Here is a 27,308-nt window from a genome sequence, read left to right on the forward strand (position 1 = left end):
TTACTGTCTCTGAAAACACATCCAACATGGCAACTGGTGGTACTCAGTGGCACAGATACTGTCTGTCAACACGGATGTTCCATTTAGCCCGCATGTCTAGGAGCCATGGATAGATCTCTGAATTCTTCTGATCTCCTTTAAATCCATCTGAGCTAGTGACCATCACCCCATCTTGTGGCAGTGATGAATTCCACAATTTAATTATGCATTATGTGAAGAATCATTTTCTTTAGTCTGTCTCGGATGTCCTGCCAGTCAGTTTTGTTGGGTGATCCTGAGTTCTAGTCTCCCCCCCCTTTTCCCACACCATGCAATATTATAAACTTCTATCATGTTACTCCTTAGTTGCATTTTTTTCTAAACCAAAAAAGGCCTGAATGCTGTAATGAGCATGCGCCAACTCTTCCGTAATTTTAGTTGTCCTTTTCTGCACTACTTCCTGCTCTGTGATAATTCTATTTGAGATGAGTTAACCAGAATGGTACAGGGCATTCCAGATGCAGCTGCACCATAGATTTCCCATAAAAGCATAATGATGCTGATCATTTTTAATCTCTCCTAATAATCTTCAACATGGAACTTGCTCCACACTGAGTTGTTGTTTTCCTTGAGCTATTCACCGCAGCCCCAAGATTTCTTTCTGGGATAATCACTGCTAGTTCAGACTTCAGCCATGTATACATGAATTTGGCATTTTTTGCCCCAATGTGCATCACTTTCCACTTCCGTCAAGGAATCTCATTTGCCATTTTATTTTATTTTGACACAGCATTCAGATATCATTTGGGGGCTCTTCACAGTAATTTTGGAATGATCCAGTACGTCTTTAATATTTTGGTATTATCTGCAAGCTTGGCCACCTTGTTACTCACCGTATGATTCCAGATAATTTATGAATAAATTAAATAGCACCACTTCCAGTAGAGGGACCCCATTGCTTACTTTCCTCCACTGTGAGAACCATTTATTTACTCCTACCTTCTTCTTTTTAACCAGTTATCGATCTATAAGACAATTCCTCCTCATATCTCAAGACTGCTTAATTTACTGAGCAGCCTTTTGAGTGGGACTCTGTTCAAATCTTTTTGGAAATTCAAGTATACAGTGTCTGCTGGATTAGCCCTTTCTATATGCTTGTTAAAGAATACTAGAAGATTTGTGAGATTGTTCCTTTGGCAGAAGCCATGCTAATTCTTCCTTAGTAAAACTTGTTCTACTGTCTGTTTAAGAATTCGGGCTTTAATAATACTTTCTACCAATTTATGCTGGACAGACATTAGCCTAACTGGCTTGTAATATCCTGGGTCCTGCTGGATTTCTCCTTTTAAAAACCCAGCATTTCATTAGCTTCCTTCCAATCTTCCACTAAAGCGGCTGATTTTATTCACAGGTTGTACATTTTTGTTAGAAGATCAAAAATTTCACATCTGAGTTCTTTAAGAACTTTTGGGTATATGTCATCCAGATCTAGTGGCTTGTTAATTTTTAATTTGCCATTTAGTTCTAGAATTTAATCTCTTGACTTAGTTCTTCAGATGTTCTCCCTGCTCAGGTTTGTGTATCTGTCCAACATCTTTCACGTTGAAGGCCACCACAAAGAATTGGTTCAGGTTTTCTGAAATGGTCCAACTATTTCCTTGGCTGCTGCTGCTTTTTTCTTTATACTTATGTTTATCATTATACTTATAGGGTCAACAGTGTTGATTGATACTCTCCTTCAGTCTTTACCTTGTTCCTAGAGACGTTGAGAAGCATTAGATAGTCTGCCCCTGAAAATATCTGCGACTTCTTTTATTCTTAAGATTTATTTTCTCTCTATTTAGTGCACAGTGGTTTAGTTGTGTAACAGATTGGGAAGCTCTAGCAGCACAGTGGTCATTGTGCTCCATCCCAAATATTTATTTGTTGGCAGTGGGTCATAGGTTTGGATGTTTAATATACAACCATATAATTTTTTCTTTTGCCCTGTTTTTTTGGCATTCCCAGGTGATTCTCAGTCTTCTTTCTGCAACAAGAAAGAGACTCATTCCTCTTGCTATGACAAGAAGCTCACTGTTGCGCAACAACTCTAACAAGCTATTGGCAACTGCCAGCAGCCTTCCCAATAGATGGCACGTGCATATATATTTCACATAAAAGAGCAGTGCAGGAAAGACACTGATGCTTCTGCCCTGTTGAAACTGCAGTGGATCTTTGAAATGAGATCTTCAGCTCATTCAGTTGCAATCTGTGCAAAGCATCACATGCTTTGCATCACATTCCTCTGAGCATCTTCTTTGATTAATCCCTGGTAGGAACGGAGCTGTTTTCCACAGCTGAAAAAGTCTTTAGGGCTCTACTAGATTTTTTTTTTCCCCTGTGGGGCAAGGGAAGAGAAAGATTAGCAGAGGAATGGATAGCATGTATAGTTTCCTACTTAATTATTATGATGTGGCTTTCTGTGGATGATAGATCTGACTCTGACCTTGGTGTTAGGATGCTCACAGCAAGAGTGGAAAAGCCAATCAAAACTATACTTGGTGGTTAAACTGTGTACAGTTGCATGGGGTAATGATTAGCTTTTGCCTCAACATTGCAAAAGATAGGGATGGATGTCAAATTTTAATCTTCACTACTTCTCCATAGCAATTGGTGTTTGCTTGGTGGTTGCCCTTCTGTACTTCCCTTTGCTGCATTAAAGAGAAACACAGATTCGCCTCTATCTTTTTTGGTAACTAGTTGCAACCCTGTTTTCTTGGTTTGAATGAAAATCTATCCGCATAGCAAGGAAGCTTATTATTTACTATCTCGCTTTTTTGTGGCAGATTATTTGAGAGTCCCCCCCACCCCACTCCCTTTTCTGACACATGCTGCTCAGTTGTGGTGTTGTATTTAAACAAATCAATGTTGTTGCAGAGTTCTCCCCAATCATAATCAGTTACGCAGCACAAATCCCATTGATTTTTTTTTCACAGCCCTGAAAATAAAAACGAAGGGCGGGGGCAGTTGATGAATTGCATCAAGACCTCAGGAGGGACTCGTTCTGTAGTTTCTTGGAAGTACCAGCTCTCCTCTTGGCCCCTTTCTGTTCTTTCATTGCATTAAACCAGTGCTCTTGCTGGAACAGCCTTCTCCTGATGGAAGTAAAATGGTACCCACAAAGGAATGTGAGCTATCACAGAGAGACAGAGAGAGCACAAGTGCATACAAGAGAGAGGCTGCAGGGTTTAGAGAATATTCCAGCTGATGTCAGCAATGGCTTGTCAGGCAGGGCGTGAACTTGGTCAGACCTGAACCTTTTTACCAAAGAGAACCAAATTTGGTGGTCAGCATGAAGCCCTCTTGTGACTGCCCTGACAGTTTGCCCTTAATGTTTACATTCTATGGACTAGAAGTCAGAATAATTGGTGTGCTACATGCTGACTGATTTTTCTTCCGTAATTTAAAAACTGGGTTTTTTTTCTTTGCCAACTGCAGAAGGTGCAGAGTGAAGGGGAAAGTCTCAGTTGTGTGTACTGTGTGTGTGAGTCAGTTTGCTTGTTAAGGTAATTGCCTGGCTATTTTTAAACCAGTCCCCCCTACCCTGAAATCTCTACTGCCAGGCACCCTACCCTGAAATCTCTACTGCCAAGATTTCATTTTTAACTTCCCCTCTTTGCTAGGTAAATGGAGAATTGCAAATTTGCCTGTACTTAGATTTTTATCCTGGAACACGACAATAGTATGCCAAAAATGCAAATCTGTACCTATAAAATAAAATCACCACCAAAAGTTAGAATAGCTACATGATGCACAGTTCTAAGTTTGTCTTTTCAGATATAAGTCCCACTAAAGCCCTATTCAGGCATGTTAAACCTGAATAGGCTAAACACATGAGGGGAGGTAGTGCTACAGCCAGTGCTCCCTCTCCCTCATTGCGGTTAACTGCCCCCTACTTGTGGAGGGTGACAGTCTAAAGCAGAGAGCCTCCTCTATATGTGGGGGCTCTCCATGTGAACCGGAACGCTGATTATGCAGCGTTCTGGATCTAATGAAGAGCCCCCACGGATAGAGGAGGCTCTCTGCTTCAGACTGTCACCCTCCATGAATTAAGGGCGGTGAAACGCAATGAGGGAGAGGGTGGAGGCTAAAGCGCTACCTCCCCTTGTGTATTTAGCTTATGCAGGTTTAGCACACCTGAATAGGGCTTAAGTGTGTTTAGGATTGCAGCTTAAAAGTACCTCATCCTAAAAATGTAACTTGCATAAGATTCAGCTATGTAAGCAAGGCTTCACAGGATAGCCAGATTGTCATACTCTGGTCCTGTTCAGGTGGTTTCCCCACCCCTACTCTGGTTGTATATAGGAGAGGTTCAGGAGTGGGCCTCAGCTTTTCTGCTCCTCCCTTGCCATTCACCTGCTCCCCTCATTGTGAGAAGAAATTAACAACCAGATCAGGAGAGCCCATATTTATTTAAATATGAGATCAGTGAGATTAAACCCAAGTATTTCATGAAATAACAAAAACAAATAACTTCTGTTGTGACCTGAGGTTTTAATTTTTTGAGACCTCTCATTCAAACATGGGGTGTCTTGATTCAGTTGTTCTACTGGGAAAAGAAGCATGAGAGCCTGAGGCCTGCTCATGAAGTCTCCCCAGGTACAGTCCGAGTGGTGGGGCAGAGGCTGCAGAAGGGTATATATGTGTGTGCGGTGGTGGGGAGCATATGTTTGAATAGAGTTCTTTGTCTTGCCTATAGCAGTTTCCCCAAATTGCTAGTTTACATTGATTAACATACTCCAATGAACAGTAAAGATTGGGGGAGGGGTGCATTCCCTCCTTTAGAGGAAGAGGCATCCTTGTTTTCATGCTGTGTTATTTTGGTTTCCAAAACCTCTTTCAAAACATTTTAAATTGGAAAAAATAATATAATCATCACTCTGTTTTGATTTGATTATGTTTGTCCAAATGGATTTCTTTGCAGATAGTGAACCTTTAAGCTTGCTTTGGAGGTAAATCTGACTGTTTTAAACATTCTGTCTTTGGCACTGCCCCTTTTCCTCCCTACTGCTTTCCTTGTCTAAACAACTCAGAATTTAGTACAGCAACTGTGGGGACTGCAGTGTAGATCCTGACAAGAGTGCTTTGCTGCTGTTGGCTGCTTTTTGCTGCGTGCCATCAATCATCCTCACAACAGGCTTCTTAGCTCTCTCCCTCCCCCTGCCCACCTGTGTGCGCGTGTGCGTTAAACGCATGGTGGACAACAATAATCTACAATAACCCTCTTTTGTATTGCAACAGAGCATCCTGCTGCTGAGATCTGTTTAGATTATATTGCAACTGCAGCATACCAGAATTAGGATTTCTTAAGTACAGCCAGTCTCTCATTCCCAAAACAGTATGGACTGCAGTATCCTGCTTCTGGAAATGAATTTGCAGAGCCATAATAAGAACAAGGCTCCATATTTGTTATGTGCTGCATTCTGGAGAAAATGGAAGAGCATAAAACTCACCTGGCAGAGTTAAACCACTGGTCTAAACTGTGTTTTGTCATTGTTATTTTTGCAGGAACTAGGATGCTTTGATTTAGCCAAGAAAAATGCCTAAAGACTGCAGCATGGTATTTTGAAAAACCGCTAAAATTATATCAAGGCTCAAAGTGTGTGTTTGTGTGTGTGTGTGCATATACACACTCAAGCTTTATATCCTGAGAGATGGGATACTCCTGCTCAACTAAGAATTACATTTTTGAAAAGGTTCCACCATATCCATTTCATATTTCTTCATCTTTGAACCCAGTTCTGTAATTGCAGTTATGCATGGTGTTCACAAGAGCCATCAAAAGCTCTATCAGAGCCAATGTAGAATAGCAGATTGATGGATTTAGACTAGGGAGATTTGAGTTCATGTTGTTGCTAGGCCCATGAAGGACTTTAATGGCAAACCATGATTTAGCGGTGCTTATTTGCTTTTGCTTTCCATTCTCACATCACACTAAATCATAATTAGCATAAACCGTGTTTTGCAACCCTCATAAAATCATAGCTTCTGATTCTGGTTTGTCATCGCAAATTATGGTTTGTCAATTCAGACGTCATGCCAAATCCTCACTGTGCTTTGGCGTGACTTCATGACCTTGGATAATTATTTGGGAAGTTCTCTGGGAAAGAATCAGGTGCTTGGGTCCCCAGATGTTAGATGACAATTGAAATCATACCGGACTGGGGATGGTGGGAGTGGTGGTCCAACAAGACCTGGGGGACTCGGGGTTGAAAACTACTGGCTTAGAGGCCATCACCTCTCCTTGTATCATAGTTATTCGAGACTGCCTGGGTTTTAAGACATTTGGGAGAGGCCCTTCTTTCGATATTGCTGCCTTCAGCGGTGTGTTTGGTAGTGATGTGGGAGACGGCCTTCTCAGCAGCTGCTCCCAGGCTCTGCTAAGGGAGGGTAGGTTGGTTTCCTCTCTGTTGCCTTCCATCCACAGACAAAGACATTTTTATTCAAGCAGGCCTTTGGCATGTATGTAATCTATTTGGTTGGGCGCTGTTTTTATTCTCTTGTGTTTTTAACTGTGTGCTTAATGTATTTGTTTTATTATTTTTTAAAAATACATTTTTATGTATCTATGACTGTAAGCTGCCTTGAGTGCCATTTTCTTGGTAGAAAGGAGGGGTACAAATAAAAACAATCAATAAGTTACAACTCCTCTGATGGTATATGAAAAGGTATTTTTGGTGGTGTCTTCCACATCTAGAAATCTGTTTTGCCTCAAAGTCTTCTTGACCCAAGCATCTTCTGGAGGCTTTTAGTCTCTCAGAATAAGTATGGATTTTTTTTTCTAGGTGTATATTTATATTTGTTGTCAATGTCAATCTTATCATAAGCACTGTTAAACACTTCAAGTTTCCCTAAACCTAATGGGTAGACTGGGATACAAACTGAAATGAAAACAAGTGAGGTTGGGATGTAGAAGAAGACTGCATGGTACAAGGTAGCTCTATGAATTTGTTATCAATGTTTGGAAAGCTTGGCAAAGAAGCGGCTTTTCAGAAAAGGCTTTACATAAGAGGGGAGGAAGTTGTCAAGAAAGATATTTGCAAGTATATTAATCAACCTATGTGGCCCTAGCAGTATCCAGGGTTGTGGTACTAGAGTGTGCAAACAGAATTTGGGGTGGGGCTGTCTGAATATGGGCTGGCACAGTTCTTGATGGCACCCATTGAGTTTGATGAGACAAGGTAAACAAGCTGCAAACAGCGCTACCATTGGGAGGAGCCTCTCACCCAAGCCAGTGGCCCAGCTCACATGACAAAAGGTGGTTAATAAGCCATAGTGGCTTGTTAACCACCTCTGCATGTGCTGGCCAATTTCCCTAATTGCCCTCCTACCCCACGAATACTCTGGTCCCCCCAAACAATTCAGGGCTTTTAAGGTTACTATCAGCAATTTACATTGAGCCAGTTAACAGAAGGGAATAGGCAACTAATGCAGCAAAAAATTGCCTAGCACCTCTGCCCCTGGATGGACAGGCCCCCATCAACAAGGGACCCCAAGGATAAGATCTCAGCATTCACAGTGCATAAAAAAAAGGTAAAGGTGTCCCCAACCAGTCGTGTCCGACTCTAGGGTGCGGTGCTCATCCCCGTTTCTAAGCTGAAGAGCCAGCGCTGTCCGAAGACGCTTCCGTGGTCATGTGGCCGGCATGACTGAACACCGAGGTGCATGGAACGCTGTTACCTTTCCCGCCGAGGCGGTACCTATTTATCTACTTGCAATTTCTTGCTTTCGAACTGCTAGGTTGGCAGAAGCTGGGACTGAAGACGGGAGCTCACTCCGTCACGCAGCACTCGGGTCTCGAACTGCTGACCTGCTGACCTTCCAGTCTGCAGTTCAGCGTCTTAACCACTAAGCCACCGCGGCACTTCACAGTGCATAGAGATACATTATGCACATGGGCAAACAGACGGACACACAGGCATTTCTGTAGTGTATAGGTCCTCCCTCCACACTCACCCACCCATCATAATTGCAGCCATTTCACTGTGTATAAAGTGTACTAAAGTAAGAGCAAAAGCGTGTAGTGAAAGCAGCCATTTAAAAAGGGCTGTACAGAAAAGTAGGGTATGCAGCATATGCCTGCCTTCCTCACCATACCCATCCCTAACACAAGCATTTCTCAGCCGGATCAAGTGTTCAAGTTGCATTTTTCCCCAGGCAAAATATAATGCTGGCAAGGCATTGATGGAGGATTATTGGTCATGCACAAGAACCCTCAGTGTCATTAGCCTTGTAAAGAGGCAGCGAACTGCTTCTTGCTGAGGCTAGTGGGCAGAATAAAAGGCAGCCTCACATGGTGGCCTTTTCTCTCCATCTGCTCCATATCGTGCTCCATACAAATTAGATTTGGCAATGAACCCAGCTATCAATGGGAGTGTTAGATACCAGATCTGTGATTATGCTTTCCAGGCCTGCCATGGTGTATAAGAGTGATACCCACAACCAGGCAATCAAAGGCTGAATGTGCTCAGTGGGTGGAAGGCAGGGGAGAGAAGGGTTAGTATTTCTGCAGTGCTTTAAAGGTAATTTTGAATTTTAAAACAATTGGTGTCTAAATGGCAATTAGAAAAACATTATTATGTACATGTCTTTGGTGCATTGACTCCAAACAAACAATGCCAGGAAGCTTTGCTGGTTTTCAGTCTTATTTAAAACACACACAGACACAGAGCAGATAATAGGAACAAACCTGTTATTTCCCATACTGTCACAACCTATATGAGCAGGAGGCAACATATACTTAGAAACTACAACTGAATCATTGCAGAATATCTCTCCCTCTCCCCCCCACCTCTCTCTCATAGTCCTCTCGTATTTGCACACACACATCAAAGCTCAGTTTAATTTCAAATGGTTATAAATCCTAAGAGCATAATTTCCCTTCTCCCTCCCCGGTCAATTAGACATGCCTGAATTTCCATTGCTCTACTGTGACATCATATCAAATTAGCCAATGGCATCAAGAGAGGTAGGGCAAGCAGAGATGTTGAAAGTGGAAGAAAGTGAAGAGATGAAAGGACAAGGAGAGAAGCCCAGGAGAACATAAATGCAGCCCATCACACCAACATGCTCTTAACTAATTTTACATACATTTACAATCATGAGGCTAGGCTATACTTGGCCTAATATGCATTCATTTGTTTAAGTGAAATGAACTGAATTTCTTCATTTGTTACAGAGAGGAAATAATTCCAAGTGGCAGGATTTATTCCAACTCTTAAAAATGTATTTTGATAAGCATAGTTATTATTTGCTTTTCTACTTGTAAAGTCCTTTGTATCCATTGGTAAGTAGGCCTTGCCTGCTTTTATTCTTGCCCTCCTTGTTACCCAGGAGGAATGAAAATATAATGCTATTCTCCTTTTTAATTTTCCTTACTGAACCCATTAAAATCTGTGATCTAAATTGCCTCTTTCACAGCATTGAGAGAGAGAGAGAGAGAGAGAGAGAGATGTAAACACATACGTAATATGTAATGTATTCTGCACTGAGGACCTGATCAAAAATTTGTACTGAGCTGGAGGGCTGCAGCTAATTTGCATATTGTAGTTACCATTTTAATTTTGGTAATTATTGTTTTGCTCTGGCTGGGAGTGCTTCACTTGATGTGTCAGTATTCTTGTTCTAAACATGGTGCCCAGAAACATGAGGAAAAGACATCCACAGAGTGCCCTTGAAAAAACTGAGCAAGAAGACCTTAAAAACCCTGGGAGTTTAAAACCACAATACATCAGGATTTCTTTTCCTTGTCTCCCCCCCCACACACACACACCCATTTGCAAAATTTCCTGTCCTACTTCCATATGGATCTCTGTAACCATGAGGACTACAAGCATTTTTAAAAAATGAAAACGGGGTCTCTTCACTTGCTTTTTAAAAAAGCATACTTTCCTTGCTATTACTTGGCCCTTTTGTGCCTCCCTGTAACAACAGGACTCTCAACTCACCCGTCACCTCTTTACTGTTCCTGAGCAGAAACATCAAAGTAGCAGTTGGAAGAAAAATGTGGTTCAGGCGTGGCTGCTGTTAAAGTGTGGTCGCCTACGAAGTGGTACTGGAGGCAGAAGGGTAGTGGTGAGGATGGCAGTGAAAATTAGGCTTTTAAGAGTGGAACTAGAATTGATACCAATCACAGAGTTGCTTCTTAAAAGTAGCCTCTCATTCAGTTCCCTCTCTTCTCTCATTAATGCTTAATAAGGGAAACACACATGACACCATAGTTGAGCTGCATATACTTTATTGTTTGCAGCTAGTAGAGGGACCCCCTTCATGGATCACTGCCTTGTGTGGCGAAAGGGCTTGCGTAACTCAGTGAAGCCATAAGCTATGCCGTGCAGGGCTACCCAAGATGGACAGGTGATGGCAGAGAGTTCTGACAAAATGTGGTCCACTGGAGAAGGAAATGGCAACCCACTCCAGTATTCTTGCCAAGAAAACCCCATGGAACGTATCACAAGGCTAAAAGAAATGACGCTGGAAGATGAGCCCCTCAGGTCGGAAGGTGTCCAATATACTACTGGGGAAGAGCAGAGGGTATTTCCAAGTAGCACCAGAAAGAGTGAAGCGGCTGGGCCAAAGCCAAAAGGACACTCAGCTGTGGATGTGTAAGGTGGTGAAAAGAAAATCCGTTGCTGTAAAGAACAATACTGTTTAGGAACCTGGAATGTAAGATCAATGAATCAAGGTAAGCAGGAGGTGGTCAAACATGAGATGGCAAGATTGAACATCGACTTCTTGGGAATCAGCGAACTAAAATGGACAAGCATGGGCAAATTTAATTCAGGTGACCATCATATCTACTACTGTGGGCAAGAATCCCTTAGAAGAAATGGAGTAGCACTCGTACTCAATAAAAGGGTGGGAAAAACAATACTGGGGTATAATCTCAAAAATGACAGAACGATCTCAGTACAAATCCAAGGAAAACCATTCAACATCACAGTAATTCAGGTCTATGCCCCAACCACTGAGGCTGAAGAAGCTGAGGTTGATCGGTTCTATGAAGACCTACAACACCTTGTGGAACTAACACCCAAAAAAGATGTCCTCTTCATCATAGGGGATTGGAATGCCAAAGCAGGAAGTCAAGAAATAACTGGGATAACAGGCAAGCATGGCCTTGGTGTACAAAATGAAGCAGGACAAAGGCTAATAGAGTTTTGCGAAGAGAACATGCTGATCATAGCCAACACTCTTTTCCAACAGCACAAGAGACGACTCTACACATGAACATCACCAGATGGTCAGTATCGAAATCAGATTGATTATGTCCTTTGCAGCCAAAGATGGAGAAGCTCTATACAGTCAGTAAAAACAAGACCTGGAGCTGACTGTGGCTCAGATCATGAGCTGCTGCTTGCAAAATTTTGGCTTAAATTGAAGGATGTAGGGAAAACCACTAAACCATTCAGGTATGACCTCAATCATATCCCTGAGGAATATACAGTGGAGGTGAGGAATAGATTTCAGGGATTAGACCTGATAGACAGAGTGCCTGAGGAACTGTGGATGGAGGTCCGTAACGTTGTTCAGGAGGCAGCAACTAAATCCATCCCAAAGAAAAAGAAATTCAAGAAAGCCAAGTGGCTGTCTGATGAGGCTTTACACGTAGCTGAGGAAGGAATGGAAGTGAAAAGCAAGGGAGAAAGGGGAAGATCTATCCAACTGAATGCAGAGTTCCAGAGAATAGCAAGGAGAGACAAGAAGGCCTTCTTAAATGAACAATGCAAAGAAATCGAGGAAAACAATAGAATGGGAAAGACTAGAGATCTCTTCAAGAAAAGCAGAGATCTCAAGGGAACGCTTTGTGCAAAGACGGGCATGATAAAGGACGAAGAAGGCAGGGACCTAACAGAAGCAGATGAGATTAAGAAGAGGTGGAAAGAATACACAGAAGAACTATACAGGAAAGATCTGAATGTCCCTGATAGCCATGATAGTGCGGTCACTGAACTTGAGCCGGACATCCTCGAGAGTGAAGTCAAGTGGTCCTTAGGAAGCATTACTAACAACAAAGCTAGCAGAAATGACAGTCTTCCAGCTGAGCTATTTAAAATCCTAAAAGATGATGCTGTTAAAGTGCTGCACTCAATATGCCAACAAATTTGGAACACTCACCAGTGGCCACAAGTCTGGAAAAGGTCAGTTTACATTCCAATTCCAAAGAAGGGCAATGCCAAAGAGTGTTCAAACTACCATACAATTGCGCTCATTTCACATGCCAGCAAGGTTATGCTCAAAATCCTACAAGCTAGGCTTCAGCAGTATGTGAACTGAGAACTACTGGAAGTACAAGTGGGGTTTTGAAGATGCAGAAGAATTAGAGATCAAATCGCCAACATTCGCTGGATCATGGAGAAAGCAAGAGAATTCCAGAAAAACGTCTATTTCTGCTTCATTGACTACACTAAAGCCTTTGATTGTGTGGATCACAACAAACTTTGGCAAATCCTTAAAGAGATGGGGGTACCAGACCACCTTACCTGTCTCCCAAGAAACCTGTACGAGGGTCAAGAAGCAACAGTAAGAACCAGACATGGAACAACCGAGTGGTTCAAAATTGGGAAAGGAGTACGACAAAGCTGCATATTGTTGCCCTGCTTATTTAACTTATTTGCAGAGTACATCATGAGAAATGCCGGGTTGGATGAATCACAGGTTGGATGAATCACAGGTTGGAATTAAGATTGCTGGGAGAATTATCAACAACCTCAGATATGCAGATGATACCACCCTAATGGCAGAAAGCAAAGAGCATCTAAAGAGCCTCTTGTTGAGGGTGAAAGTGGAGAGTGCAAAAGCTGGTTTGAAACTCAACATTAAAAGAACTAAGATCATGGCATCTGGCCCCCTCACCTCCTGGCATATAGAAGGGGAAGAAATGGAAGCAGTGACAGATTTTATTTTCTTGGGCTCCAAGATCACCGCAGACGGTGACCGTAGCCATGAAATTAAAAGATGCTTGCTCCTTAGGAGGAAAGTTATGGCAAACCTAGACAGCATAGTAAGAAGCAGAGACATCACCTTGCCAACAAAGGTCCGTATAATCAAAGCTATGGTTTTCCCAGTAGTAAAGTATGGCTGTGAGAGCTGGACTATAAGGAAGGCTGAGCGCCGAAGAATTGATGCTTTCGAACTGTGGTGCTGGAGAAGACTCTTACGAGTCCCCTGGACTACAAGGAGGTCAAATCAGTCCATCCTCAAGGAAATCAACCCTGACTGCTCATTGGAAGGACAGATAGTGAAGCTGAAGGTGAAATATTTTGGCCACCTAATGCGAAGAGAAAACTCCCTGGAAAAGACCCTGGTGCTGGGAAAGATTGAAGGCAAAAGGAGAAGGGGACGGCAGAGGATGAGATGGCTAGATAGCATCACTGATGCAATGAATATGAACTTGAGCACACTCCAGGAGACAGTGGAGGACAGGAAGGCCTGGCGTGCTATGGTCCATGGGGTCACGAAGAGTTGGACACGACTTAACGACTGAACAACAAGTAGAGGGATAGTATAGGACTTGATGGCATCACACCATGGCATTTTCCTTTCCACATGTGGGGAGAGAAGGGGAAGCTGGTTGCTGATTTTGGTGGGTATCTAGTTCTACCCTAAAATCTCAGCAGAACAGAGCCATTAAGGGCCATTTCACACGTTAAGCAGTAGCCAAATTCCACCAGTGTTCGGTTCTGTAAAATTTTAAAGCATGAAGGGAACTCATGTGTTCCTAAACATGTGCTGGAGAGCCTTAACTAGTCGAGGCTCCATGGCACGCCTGTCCAGAGCATGCTTAGATTCCTGTAGTTCCCTTTCACACTTTAGATTTATGGCAAATATAGGTGGATATTCAGCAACTTTGGAAAGTGACTCTACATATCTACTACAGACATAACAAAGCAACTCCCTGAAAACCATGATTTGTAAATTGGGAGCATGCCTGCCCTCCTTCTCCTGTCTCAGAAGTGATTTCTTCCTCCATTCCGTTTAGTAACCATAAGTTCATGTGATGTGCAGCCTCACAAACCAATTTCCCTCAAAACCATAGCTTGTGAACACACTTCAAACCATGGCTTAAGTCTGTTTTTACAAGAGAACCGTGTTTTATGTTTGTGCATGTGTAGTGTGTAGTCATATTTGAGAAGGGAGAACGACATTGCTTTATCAAGGGGAAGAGGGCGGGGTTAAGAAATCGGCAGCCTGGCAACTGAACCAGGCCTAAAAGGTGTGGTGATGGCAAGAACTGAGGGGATTTTATGAGGAAGGAGAAGTTCTGGGGTCTTTTTGTTGTTTTGTTAGTGGGTGTGGGGCAAATGGCGTCTTGCAGAGTGACAGCTATAAAATTAGATAATGGGTTAATCGCTGGCAAATTAGCCTCATGTCTTTTGCAGAGAACAAATACGGTATTTATGTAAAAGTTGTTAATAGTTTCTGCCTTTTTTAATTGGCAGAAATAAATGCAAAATGCATGATAATTAGGCAGCTGATGAATTCAGTTGTACAATTATGCCTAAAGCTATGCCCCAGCACTTAATGCTGGATGCTCAGAGCAATCAAAGGGAGCCTATTTATATGGTTTATTTATAAAACAAAGTTACAGATGAAGTAACAGTGGCAGATAGACTTCATGCATGGCAGCTTGAAGTCAGCATTCTAAATGTTAGTATAGTTTGCAGGGGATACCTGCTGGGCTAGCAACTTGAGTTTCTTAGCTTTTTTAAAAAAGTTGGAATTTGTAGTTCTCCAGATTTATAAAGAAAATTGAAAAATAAACCATAGTTAGTATGCACACTACCCCCATGCACATATTTATGATAATTGCACATCTGTATGGCATGTAGACTCTGCTAGAATTTTGAGAGCCCCTTAAAAAAAGAAGATTCTAGCTCACATGGTTGCAGTGCTGAGCTTGGGGAACAGTGGGGAAGTGATGGTAAAAATGTGAAAGGTCTGGAAACTAGAATTGCAAATTCATTTATCTTGATTTGAGAGTGACTGTATTAGTATAAATTAAGTTTTAATAAACACAACCTGTCTATCACAATATGCAGTTTAACAAACACAACCTGCAGTTTGGCGTCTGACATACCCACCATCAGCATCGTAGGTCCATTATGTTGAGACAACTCAGTGCATGTTCCTGTGTCCATCTTAGCAGAGTAGAAACAGTTGTAGTGTAGCTTTTCCCCTCTCCAATCCAGCATTCAGAATAGTGGAATAGCTTTTCAAGGGAGACCCCATTGGTCTCCTTTGCTTGCTTATGTTTTGTTGAAGGGTGAATGCTGTTATTGTTTAAAGCACTTGGATGTGGATGTGTTGGTGTTGGTGGTTGTTTTTATAAACATTCATGCTAGTTTCTAATAATCTATGCTTTTATTGGCATCTTTATTGGTTTATGGTGTTGGGCATGATTTTATTATACTTTAACATCTTAGCCCAAATCTTATCTCTGACCAAATCTCCTTGAGAATTTACTGGAAAGGTGGTAGATAAACATAATAAACAAATAATAATGTAATGCCACTTAGTTGTGAGGATAAAATGGAGAGGAGGAGGAGAATATAAGCTTCCTTGGGTTCCTTGCAAGAGGAAAAAGGGCGGGATAGAAATGCAATTTCTTTAAAAACAGGAAACCCTCTATGCTGCAAACTAGATGTTTTAGGATCACAAGTGTGAAACTGTGTGATTTCTAATGTGGTACTCATAGCTGGCTTGTTCTGAAAGAGATTATGGAAACAGACGTTTACCTAGGGAGGTAGTGGACTCTCCCACACTGGAGGCATTCAAGATGAGGCTGGACAGCCATCTGTCAGGGATGCTCTGACTTGGATTCCTGCATTGAGCAGGGGGTTGGACTCGATGGTCTTGTAGGCCCCTTCCAACCCTATTATTCTATGATTCTATGACTGAGCTTCATGTTAAAAAGAAGTGATTCCACCCTCCGATACACAATATTGGAAACATTAAAATAGGAACCTTGGCCTTTACCAGCCCTCTGCTTGCTATTTTTCTTCTCTCCCTTGAGTAATCAAGAGTTTGCAATAGCAGGGAAATTGTAGACACTTTAGTTTACCACTCCAGGGTAGTTAGGAAAATGCAAACCATTTGGAACTGCTGCCTTGGATGAGGCTGCAGAGTGGGGGCATTGGTGGGGAGAGATTAAGGGCACAAACGTACGCATGTTTAGAGGGAAAAAAGTCCTAAAACTCCCAGCATTCTCCAGCCAGTGCTGGGAGTTGTAGAACTTTTTACCCCTCTAAATATTCATAAGGTCATGCCGTAATTGTGCTAATTTAGCAATTCCCAGATTCTCTGTTGGTGGTACACAGTAGAGTGCTGTGAGAGAACTGCTATTGCAGATAACTTTTACTGAGGATGATTAAAGGCTTCCAGGAGTCCAAAGCACCCAATTGCAGAAGAGGCTGCTTGCTGCATCTCTGCATGATTTACCACTCTGCTCTTGCCTTCTTTCAATCAGCTTCTGCTTCTCCCAAAGCACAAGTGTACTCCTCAGGGGAGGGTGCCTGCTCTGAGCTTGTCCTAATTGGAATTGAGACTTACGAAGAAAATTGGAAGCAAGTTCCTCTGAGGATGGGTATAATTCTGACTTGGTCACATTCCTCTTGAAGTCATCCTTTTGGGGGTGCAAAGTGAAGTGGGTCTTGAATTTTAATTAAGGTTTTTAAAAGTTTGTTTCAAGTGTCAGTTTGGGAAATACTGGGTTTGTGGGTAACCCCCCCCCCCCACACACACACACACAACTCTGGAGATGGTTGGCATAAGTGTCAGAGGGGCGCTGACAGCTATCAGTTTATGGTCCATTTCAGGCCATTGTTTGATGGATATTTCCCTGTTGAAGCATTTATGTAGTCTTTGAAGAGGTATAATCACAAACCAAATCAACAGACCCAGTTTTTGCCACAAGCAACTCCTTGCCTTGCTATTCTGTATTGCCAGCCGTGGACTTTTCCCAAAGAAGCCTGTTATTTTCTTTCTGACAACCAAGGATTACAAACATAAAAATTTACTAGTCCTAACAGAGTAGAAATTGGCACTTGCCCAGTTTGATAAGTCTATTAGACTGCAATACAAAAATCCTGTCTCATGAATCTGTGTTGTGAGGGATTCCCCAACGCTATGAAACAGGCATTTCCTTCCCAGTAACATCACAGTTTAATACGAAGATGCCGAGAGACGTGTGCAAGGAAGTGAAGGCTGAAGATGGACATCATTTTTTTAAAGTCACTGTGGGTTCTTCAGCCATAGTTTCCTCCTGGCTTTGCACTTTCCATAAGATACATACATAACAGTGCATCAAACACTGGTTCAGCTGGCTCTCTTGCTCCCTCCCCAGCATATTTACTAATGAGTGAGCCCCTTGCTACTTACTACTGAGTGAGCTTGCATTGGACTGGGGTGCATAGCTGCAATCTTGTGCATACTTCATTGCGAGTAAGTAAGTCCCATTGCAATCAATGGGAAAACATGGATAGAATCAAGCTGCGAATCTCTAAACATGCTAACTGTGCCAATCCTGTTACTTTCTTACTTAGAACTTTCAGTGCCTTTAGAACTGATGGTGGCTATTTATTTTCTTATTAGAGATGTGTGAATTCCCACTGCGCTGTGGAAATACAGCAAACCCTTTTCCAACCCCCTGCCCGCCGAACATAGCTTCGCTTATTTCCGAGCCAGTCCCCCAACCCCGTCACCCACCCTACTACACCAACCTTTCCCTTTCCTCCCTTTAAGAACCCCAGTTAATTGGGCTAGTGGCGGCAGCAGCACTCCTGCAAGTGCAGAAAGAGCAAAGGAAGGAGGTTTTTCCCCCTTTCCTGTGCTATTCTGTGCCTGCAATGGCAATAGCCCCTTGTAAAACCACACTACCCAAGTGTCACTGGGGCCTTGCGTCCTGGTACGCTGAGAGGGGAGAAAAATACCTCTTCCTTCCCTTTTCCCATGGTCCTGGAATGCTGTCGCTCTTGTCCCAGTAAGTGGAGCTTTTAAAGGGATAAAAGGGGTGGGGCTGTTTTGGGGGGCTGCATGGGTAGGGGGGAAAGCTGGGAATTCTTGTCCAGGTTGGATTTTAATCCAAGCCACAGGAAAATTTGAGGATTTATGATGCTTGCTTCTTCTTTGAGGCTAGCATTACTATCAAAGCCTTAGCCTGGTGAGCTTTGCTGGCATCTGTATTTTAAATTTCAATAATTCCAATGCAGTTTATGACAGAGTTGTGGAGGGGAAGTTTATCCAGAACAATTTGTGTTGATATTCTATCTCTCTGTCACATTTGTATCCCTCCCTTCCTCCAAGGAGCTCCGGAATTCATGGGATTGGCCATCTTTATCTTTGTAACAAACCTGTGACACAGGTTAAGCTGGCTCAGTGTGGCCTAATGAGCTTCATGGCTGAGTGGGAATTTGAAGCCAAGCCACCTTAGTCCAAGTTCTACTGTCTATCCGCTACTTGAGAATATGGTGGCTGCCTCAAACAAAGAAGCAAGCAAACAATAACAATTGAATTTAGAGTCTATGTGAACAATCTTTCCTTTCCAGGCTTTGCTTATTTATAGTGTAAACAAATTGCTTTTCCTGAGGGTGACAATATCAGAAAGGTTCTTCTCTCTAACTAGGAATGAGATGGAGGAAGAATCAAACTCAGACAAATGGTCTGTGAGTCAATGGCCATTATTGGAGGAAAATGAAAAAAATATTTTCAAGTAACTTTCTAAAATAAGGAGTATTTTATCCACCCCACCTTTTCCCTTCACTGCTGGTGTTTATTCTCCATATTGGCAACTTGCAAAAGTGCTATTCTAATTGCTTGGAATTTTTGGCAGAGTAGATGGGATGCCACTCATGTTTGCCTGCCTGGACATTTATAACTTGCAGCTGTGCTCTCCAGGTCTAATCACACTGTGGCAAACCATTCTAGTCCTGTGAAAGTGTCATTGACTGTTCCCCCTTATGCACTTCCTTAAAAAAGGGAAGAAACTTTAGAAGAGGACTGATTTTTATTGATTTTTTTAAAAGTCAAACATTGTTGAGGTTTCTCTTTAACAGAGCCCCTCCATTTCAGTTCAAGCATTTCTTTCCCATGTAATAGAATAATAACTAAACAGGAATGGTGGCTTTCAAAAACAAGGACAATGAAATGGTATACAAGCCATGTGGTATAGGTAGATAAGCTTAGTAAGGCTGCACTCCTATGCACCCTTATCTGGAAGTAAATCCCACTGAATTCAGTGGGCCAGCTTGCATGACATGACAGCCACTGTGGGCCAATTTACCCCCGAGGAGCTGTGGTGCATGCTGGCCACCATTATGAATATGCAGCCCCCAACCGTGGGTTGTCCTGTTGTATGAATCTGGCCTGTGGGGGTTATTTGAGGGCTAAACAACCCTCATATAGTTCTACAATGGACTGTGGGTTATGCAAGGGTTATTTCGCCCTCAAATAACTCCCTCTGGCCAGGTTTGTGTGGGTTGCATATTCATAACAGTGGCCAGCATGCACCGCAGCTCCTCAAGGGTAAATAAACCCACAATTGGCTGTTATGTCATGTGAACCAGGTCAATGAGGCTTACTTCTGAGTAGACATTTATAGGATTGCACTGTAGGTCGATTTTTCAAATGCTATAAAGGCCTCTAGCCAAATGTTTGGCCAATTCTTTCTAATGAGTACATGAAATCTAGTTCCCGATTCCAATTCTTTGGCCCCTGCTTCATCCCCCTGTCTCTCAAGGCCTTATGGAACAACTATTGCCCCGCTCTAAAGGCACCCAACCCTGCCTAGACCCACCTTGATTTTTGACTTCCACAGTAGTACCTCCACTTCTGGTTCTGCAGCTCTGAAAACTGTCCACAGCTTGAGAGGGCATAACTTGGAGGTGGTGTGCCTGAGGGCCACTCCGTACTGTACCTCTGAAAATGTAACATTGCAATTGAAATCAACATTTCTTTGGAAAGGCATGTATCATGCATCTGATACATGCATCTGGTTCTTGCCTCTCTCTCCAGAACTTACTCGTTTTTGAGCTGACATGAGACTCTTCATTGTTTTTGCTGCAGTAGTTGCCCATCTGCTATTCAGCTGTCTCATACAGGTTTATAGGTACATTCATCCGAGAGACAGGGATTGTCTGTAGCTCTCTGTCAAGTGTACACTTGGTGACAAATCTGAGTTTACTGCCACATAATGTGTGGAATGACGTAACATCAGCAAAGGCATTGAAAGCTCTGGTATGGTGCAACCCTTGCAGCCAGTAGTGGCTTTATTCCATCATCCAACTCCTCCATGTATATACCAAAATGCAGAAAATACCCGCAGAGCCACAAACAACCTGATCTGAAGTAAGTCAGTGGGATTTACTTCTTAGAAAGTACATAGCCACAATGAAGCCAAAGTCTGCCTAAGCAGTTATGTCTCTAACTCAGTCATAAGCAGTGGCAACAGATCAGTAGTTGGAGTGAGTGCTTTCTGGCTGTTTGATGGAAAGGCAGCTATACAGAGAGTTAGCAGGAAAATATTTTCACAAGAGAGGTATGGAAGTGGCACATGCATATTAGGAAGGGCAGTCATACCTTCAAGATACTGCTGTATTTAATGCTTTCAAAATACAAATTCCTCCCAGTTCTTCAGTCTGAGCATTTACATTGTACAGATGCACTCTCCAAGATGGATGTATAGGATGCTCAACCAATTTTAAGTTTTTTAGTCAGTTAATCATGAGTCTTTTAACTGATTGATTAAATGTGCATATTACTCAAATTTTGATATAGCTGCCTTTTGAGATATTGAAGTGACTGTAAAAAAGCTTACAAGTTAATAAAAGCTGTTGAGGGGCATTTTTACTATTTCCTTTTCATTCCATAATTCAGTAATACCCCAGCAGCAAAATAGTATTAAAAATAAACAAGTGCATCCTCAACTCTCAGTCATACCATTCTAAAATCCCCCTATTTAGGAGATTAATCTACTGATTGAACTGGGTAAAGTTTGCAGCTCTGCTGAGAAGTTCGCTTCCCTCATGTTCTTGCATGATAGGAACAATATTATCAACTAGATGTTGCTAGCTCTGTTTCCTCCAGGATTTGCTTTCTTCTTCCTTTCTTAAAGCAAATCTAGACATATGCCCAAAGGTGAGAAATTGCATTGGTGTGTTGTCACTTTCATTTAGGCCTTCCTTCATATATGGAAGCTTTTTAGTTAAACCACATTCAAGACGAGTTAAAAAAGGATGTAGCACAGTGGGTTCTGCAATGGTGAGCTGCTTAGCTACTAATGTGATGCTTAGCAACCAATAGATGGCCATCTGCTGTCTCATGAGAGCTAACAGAGGTGAAAGGCCCCAAATTTGCATGCAGCTTGTTGTTGGCAATTGGTTGAAGGAAGAAAGAGGGAAAACACTCTGTAGCAACTACCAAGTACCAACATGTTTCCTTCCCTCAACCCTGGCCTGATTGCTAGCCTGGGACACTTACCCCTTAGGTCATTTAAGTGAGTGGATATAGTTTTCCAAGAGCATCTGAGAGCCAATTCATGCTTTATTTTAATTGCATGGTCTTGTGCTTTTTTGCCATCCAAAGTTATTTTATTGACATATTTCACTTGTATCTTGCCTTTCCTTGAAGGAGCCCAAGGCAGCATACATGATCCTCCGCCTCTCTGTTTTATCCTCACAACAACCCTGTGAGGTAGGTTAGTCTGAGTCAGTGACTGACCCAAAGCTTCATGGAGCCCAGGTCTCTCAAGTCCCAGTCCAACATTCTAAGCACTACACCACACTGGCTATTATTACATATTACAGTAATACAGAGGGACTTTCCTCGAGCTTTTGATGTCAGGTAGCTAAAGGCCAATTCTCACATTACAGGAGCAGTGTGGTTGCTTCCCCTGTGGCTCCATCCCATGTTACTCTAATGGAAGGGGCGCAGAAATCACATAGGAAGAGCCATGGTAATGCTGTCCACCACCCTACATGGGATTGAGCCTCTGGCACTCCTGTGATTCTTTTGGCCCAACCTTGTCCCTCCCATACAGCTTCTGCATTCTTCCATTATGAGAACAGTGGGAGATGGACCACAAGAAAGTTGCAGATGTGGTACTCCTCTAATGTGAAAACTGGGTCACTGATCTACTTCAAACTTTGCTTCACTTCAGGGAATCAGAAGCACAAGACGGGACATTTCTGGAAGCCATGCAAATGAAATAACATAGAAGCCAGCTCTGGACCAAAAGCTTCCTGGGATACTTACTCCAAATATAGGTGTATACACGAGAGATGTGGGATTCATGGGCCTGCCAGGCTGCCAGCAGTGGAGCTTCTGAACAATTAAGAATAAGTAGCTTATTGACATTACTTTAACAGTCATGGCAGCGTCACACATTACATTTTTAGATGCATTGTTGTTGTTGTTCAGTCGTTCAGTCGTGTCCGACTCTTCGTGACCCCATGGACCATAGCACGCCAGGCCTTCCTGTCCTGCGCTCTCTCCCGGAGCGTGCTCAAGTTCATATTCATTGCATCCGTGATGCTATCTAGCCATCTCATCCTCTGTCGTCCCCTTCTCCTTTTGCCTTCAGTCTTTCCCAGCATCAGGGTCTTTTCCAGGGAGTTTTCTCTTTGCATTAGGTGGCCAAAATATTGGAGCTTCAGCTTCATTATCTGTCCTTCCAATGAGCACTCAGGGTTGATTTCCTTTAGGATGGACTGATTTGACCTCCTTGCAGTCCAGGGGACTCGTAAGAGTCTTCTCCAGCACCACAGTTCGAAAGCATCAATTCTTCGGCGCTCATCCTTCCTTATAGTCCAGCTCTCACAGCCATACGTTGCTACTGGGAAAACCATAGCTTTGATTAGATGGACCTTTGTTGGCAAGGTGATGTCTCTGCTTCTTACTATGCTGTCTAGGTTGGCCATAGCTTTCCTGCCAAGGAGCAAGCGTCTTTTAATTTCATGGCTACAGTCACCGTCTGCGGTGATCTTGGAGCCCAAGAAAGTAAAATCTGTCACTGCTTCCATTTCTTCCCCTTCTATATGCCAGGAAGTGATGGGGCCAGATGCCATGATCTTCGTTTTTTTAATGTTGAGTTTCAAACCAGCTTTTGCACTCTCCTCTTTCACCCTCAACAAGAGGCTCTTGAGATCCTCTTCGCTTTCTGCCATTAGGGTGGTATCGTCTGCATATCGGAGGTTGTTGATAATTCTCCCAGCAATCTTAATTCCGACCTCTGATTCATCCAACCCGGCATTTCTCATGATGTACTCTGCATATAAGTTAAATAAGCAGGGTGACAATATGCAGCCTTGTCGTACTCCTTTCCCAATTTTGAACCAATCGGTTGTTCCATGTCTGGTTCTTACTGTTGCTTCTTGACCCTCGTACAAGTTTCTCAGGAGACAGGTAAGGTGGTCTGGTACTCCCATCACTTTCAGAATTTGCCACAGTTTGTTGTGATCCACACAATCAAAGGCTTTAGCGTAGTCAATGAAGCAGAAATAAACGTTTTTCTGGAATTCTCTTGCTTTCTCCATGATGCAGCGAATGTTGGCGATTTGATCTCTAGTTCCTCTGCCTCTTCTAAACCCAGCTTGTACTTCCGGTAGTTCTCGGTTCGCATACTGCTGAAGCCTAGCTTGTAGGATTTTGAGCATCACCTTGCTGGCATGTGAAATGAGTGCAATTGTACGGTAGTTTGAACACTCTTTGGCATTGCCCTTCTTTGGAATTGGAATGTAAACTGACCTTTTCCAGTCTTGCGGCCACTGTTGAGTGTTCCAGATTTGTTGGCATATTGAATGCAGCACTTTAACAGCATCATCTTTTAGGATTTTAAATAGCTCAGCTGGAATACTGTCATCTCCACTAGCTTTGTTGTTACTAATGCTTCCTAAGGCCCACTTGACTTCACTCTCCAGGATGTCCGGCTCAAGTTCAGTGACCGCACTATCATGGCTATCAGGGACATTCAGATCTTTCCTGTATAGTTCTTCTGTGTATTCTTGCCACCTCTTCTTAATCTCATCGGCTTCTGTTAGGTCCCTGCCTTCTTTGTCCTTTATCATGCCCGTCTTTGCACAAAACGTTCCCTTGAGATCTCCAATTTTCTTGAAGAGATCTCTAGTCTTTCCCATTCTGTTGTATAAAGTAAATGTGTGAGTACAAAAAAAAAATATATGAAAAGTATCATACAGGTACAATTGTCAGAGAAGTGTGGTTGATTGCAGCTCCTTACTGAGTATATGATAAACCAGGAATAGTTGCTTTGTAATGCGTGAAATGGCCCTTGGAGAGAGCTTCGGCTATTGGGCGGTATAGAAATGAAAAAAATAAATAAATAAAATAAATTGGAGGGTCAAATTTAATATATATATACAATGGTAACAAATTTGAACAGCAAAGATCCCTACTCACACAAATGGTTTACTCAAGTGAGAATTATAGCATTGGATCTGCAAACTCATGTGAGATAGCAGTTCCATTTCTATGAAAAGAAAAACTACAAGTTGAATTTTTCTTTTAATGGAAAAAAAGCACAGTCTTGTGAGATAGGGGACATGTTCAAAAATGGAATTAAATGAACAGTTTGAGAGCCTCTAATGTATATAGCAATTAAATACATTATTTTGCCAGATGAATCCCTTCTCAGAAACATTCTAGATTTATGTTGCTAACCAAAGAGGAACTTTTAGCCAGTATGTTGCAGTAGTAGCTAGAAGTCTGGGGTTGGATGAAATAGAGGTTCAGATCCTTATTCAGCTATAAAGCTCATTGAGCTTGGGCAAATCACTTTCTCTGTCTAACCTATCTCACAGGTAATGTTAAAACATTGTTCTGAGCTCCTTATAAGGTGGACATGGTACAAATAGAATATACTATTAAAATAATTATCTACTCTTGTTGCAGAAAAAGTCTGAGGAATTAACTATACAAGATACATTTGTCATCAAGTTGCACATCTTACCAGTACTTATTGAGTGTGAGACACAACTCAGACCAGCAGTTTTTGTTCCTCACTGCTGAACCACCTGAAGGTAAAATGCTAATCTTGTGCTGTGAAGAATTGAAGTTCAGAATTTGGAGATGTCTGTTAGGTTTTCCTAGTGCTTTAAGAATTTGTTTTCATTTTTGAGGGTGAGAGTCCAGTTTATAGGAATATAATTGCTGACAACTGTTAATAGCATTATTTGATTAAATTATATTGGGCAATTGTTACCAATGCATTACTACCAATGCCCTGTTGTGAAAAGTGAACCTGTTTTAGTATTCCATAGAAATAATAAAGAATACTCATATTTTGGGGAAATATTTTTAAAATTCTTATTTCTAAAAGCTGTTATATGATCTACATGCTCCTTTCACCCCATAAGAATATAACTGACAAGGTTTTTTGTTGAGATTCATCTGAGTGGGAAGCAAATTGTTAACTTTTGACTTGCCAAATGATGGCAGAAAGTATATGCAATACTGGAACTGTAAAAATTCATGGATGGGGGTATATCAGCTGCTATTAAGGCAGTCCCAGGACTTTAGGAGCCCTTGGAAAAGGCAGTCTCAGTGGGCCTCCTTAACCTGGAAACGGTAGAGAACATGAGCTGAATTCTGTCTCCCTGCTTCCAACCTCCTTGGGTGCCCCATTGCAAGGTGAGAATAGTGGCTCTCGGAGGTAGAGAACCCTGTAGTGGTCTTGGAGTCTTGGCAAATGCCCAACCTTGGTGGCTTTGTGAGCCAGCCATGATTATTAGGTATGATAGCTAAATGCAACTTGCAATGTTCAGAGGTGGTATTCATCTGGATCCAGATGCTGGGGATAATAATCACCACAGTTGTGAGAAAAAAGTACCAGTGAGTGTTGTGTTTGTTCTCTTTCTCCTGTCCCTGTTCTTTCATGCATCAGAGGAAGGGCTTACGCATCTCTGCTTCTAGTTAGCAGCAGACCATGTTTGCCCTCAAGCCAGGGTCCCAAATCATATTTTCATCCTGGTCTGAGAGCAAACTGTGGTTTGTGCAAAACAGTTCACTGCGTTCAAATAAAATGTCAAACTACGGTTTGCTCACCACTACTCATTCTCATAAGGAAAAGCCATGGTTTGTCATTATGTCTGAATTGACCCTGAGAGCGTCTGCGAATGCTATCTGCAGTGTTTGGTTTTATTAGTCGCTTTTGTGATATCTTTATCAACATTTTGTGGATGATGTAAACATTACTTATTTTTTGCTACAGCTTTGTGGTTAGGAAAATGGTAGACTATTTTTGTGCAGGATGATAAACACACTCATGCTTTACTTGTGAACTTCTAGTGCAAGGGAGGGGAACTTGAGTTAGGGTGGGGGGCAGATGCGCCCCCCCCAGCCCTCCATGGGCCAGCTGACATCAGGGTGTGTGGCCAGGGCCTATGACATCACTGTTCCTTGACACATAATGCTGTCTGGAGTACCAGTCAGTGCTTCATGTTGAGACTGCATTGCCTTCACTGATGAAGGAAGGTGCACTGTTGCAATGGGAGCTTTGTACCAGCCTTGTTCTTGTAGCAAATCCAAATGCAAGAAAAGTAGAATTACTTAAAATTTCTAAAAAATTAAACATTAAAAGTAGCTATGCCGCTGCATAGCATGTGTTCTGTAAAAGCTATGTATGATGCTCATGGCATAAAGGAACACTTACCCTTTAATAACCTTTTATTTCCTGCGCCCTTTTGGGCTTCTATCAGGGCAGTCAACCAATTAAACAATTTTAGTTGAGTAATCATCTTCTTTTTAGATAGTTAATAGAGAAATTCATCTATTTTAAATGTTAAATTCATCTCATTATAGGATCACTTTTTGAGATATAGAAGATGTGAACTTATACTTTAAGCAAAAAACAGAACAACCATCCGTTGTTAGATAGAAAGGCCATCATTTAGTATTTTCAGTTTACCTTCCTATTAGAATAACACACCAGAACCAAAATAGCCTCAAATATAAATGAGTATAAGCTCTGTCTCACACTTTAAAATTGGCCCCAGTGATTATTCAGTTAGGGCACAATTCTGTTGGATCTGCCCTGGGTACTTGTAAGCCTCCGAACTTGGAGGCTAATGTGTATCTGGTGCAGAACAGGAGGTGCGCCATGCCTCCCGCTCTACATTTAAGCTAGATGGGCGTTTTCACCCCTTTTAACGGAGGCTTTGGGGAGAGGGAGGGAAGGAGGCTGGGAGGCCATTGGATATGTCATATGGCTGCCTCCCCCAGTCTCCTCCCCTCCCTCCCTCTGTTTTCTGAGTGCAGAGAGGTTGCTGGTGTGGTTCTCCCTG

At 42.3% G+C, this 27,308-nt stretch overlaps 1 protein-coding gene across 1 annotated transcript in view; it reads left to right on the top strand.

The window, feature by feature from the left end:
• ZMIZ1 (zinc finger MIZ-type containing 1) overlaps positions 1-27,308 on the top strand; it is a 556,702-nt gene that overhangs the window by 123,450 nt on the left and 405,944 nt on the right. Inside the window, exon 3 of the mRNA XM_084845236.1 lies at positions 24,919-25,046. The gene's annotated coding sequence lies outside the window, so the exon portion shown is untranslated. The remainder of the gene's footprint in view (positions 1-24,918; positions 25,047-27,308) is intronic.

The sequence above is a fragment of the Heloderma suspectum genome, chromosome 3 (genome assembly GCF_057233095.1).
Source record: "Heloderma suspectum isolate Gila_16-S chromosome 3, 16-S_ref, whole genome shotgun sequence".
NCBI classification, from domain to species: domain Eukaryota; kingdom Metazoa; phylum Chordata; class Lepidosauria; order Squamata; family Helodermatidae; genus Heloderma; species Heloderma suspectum.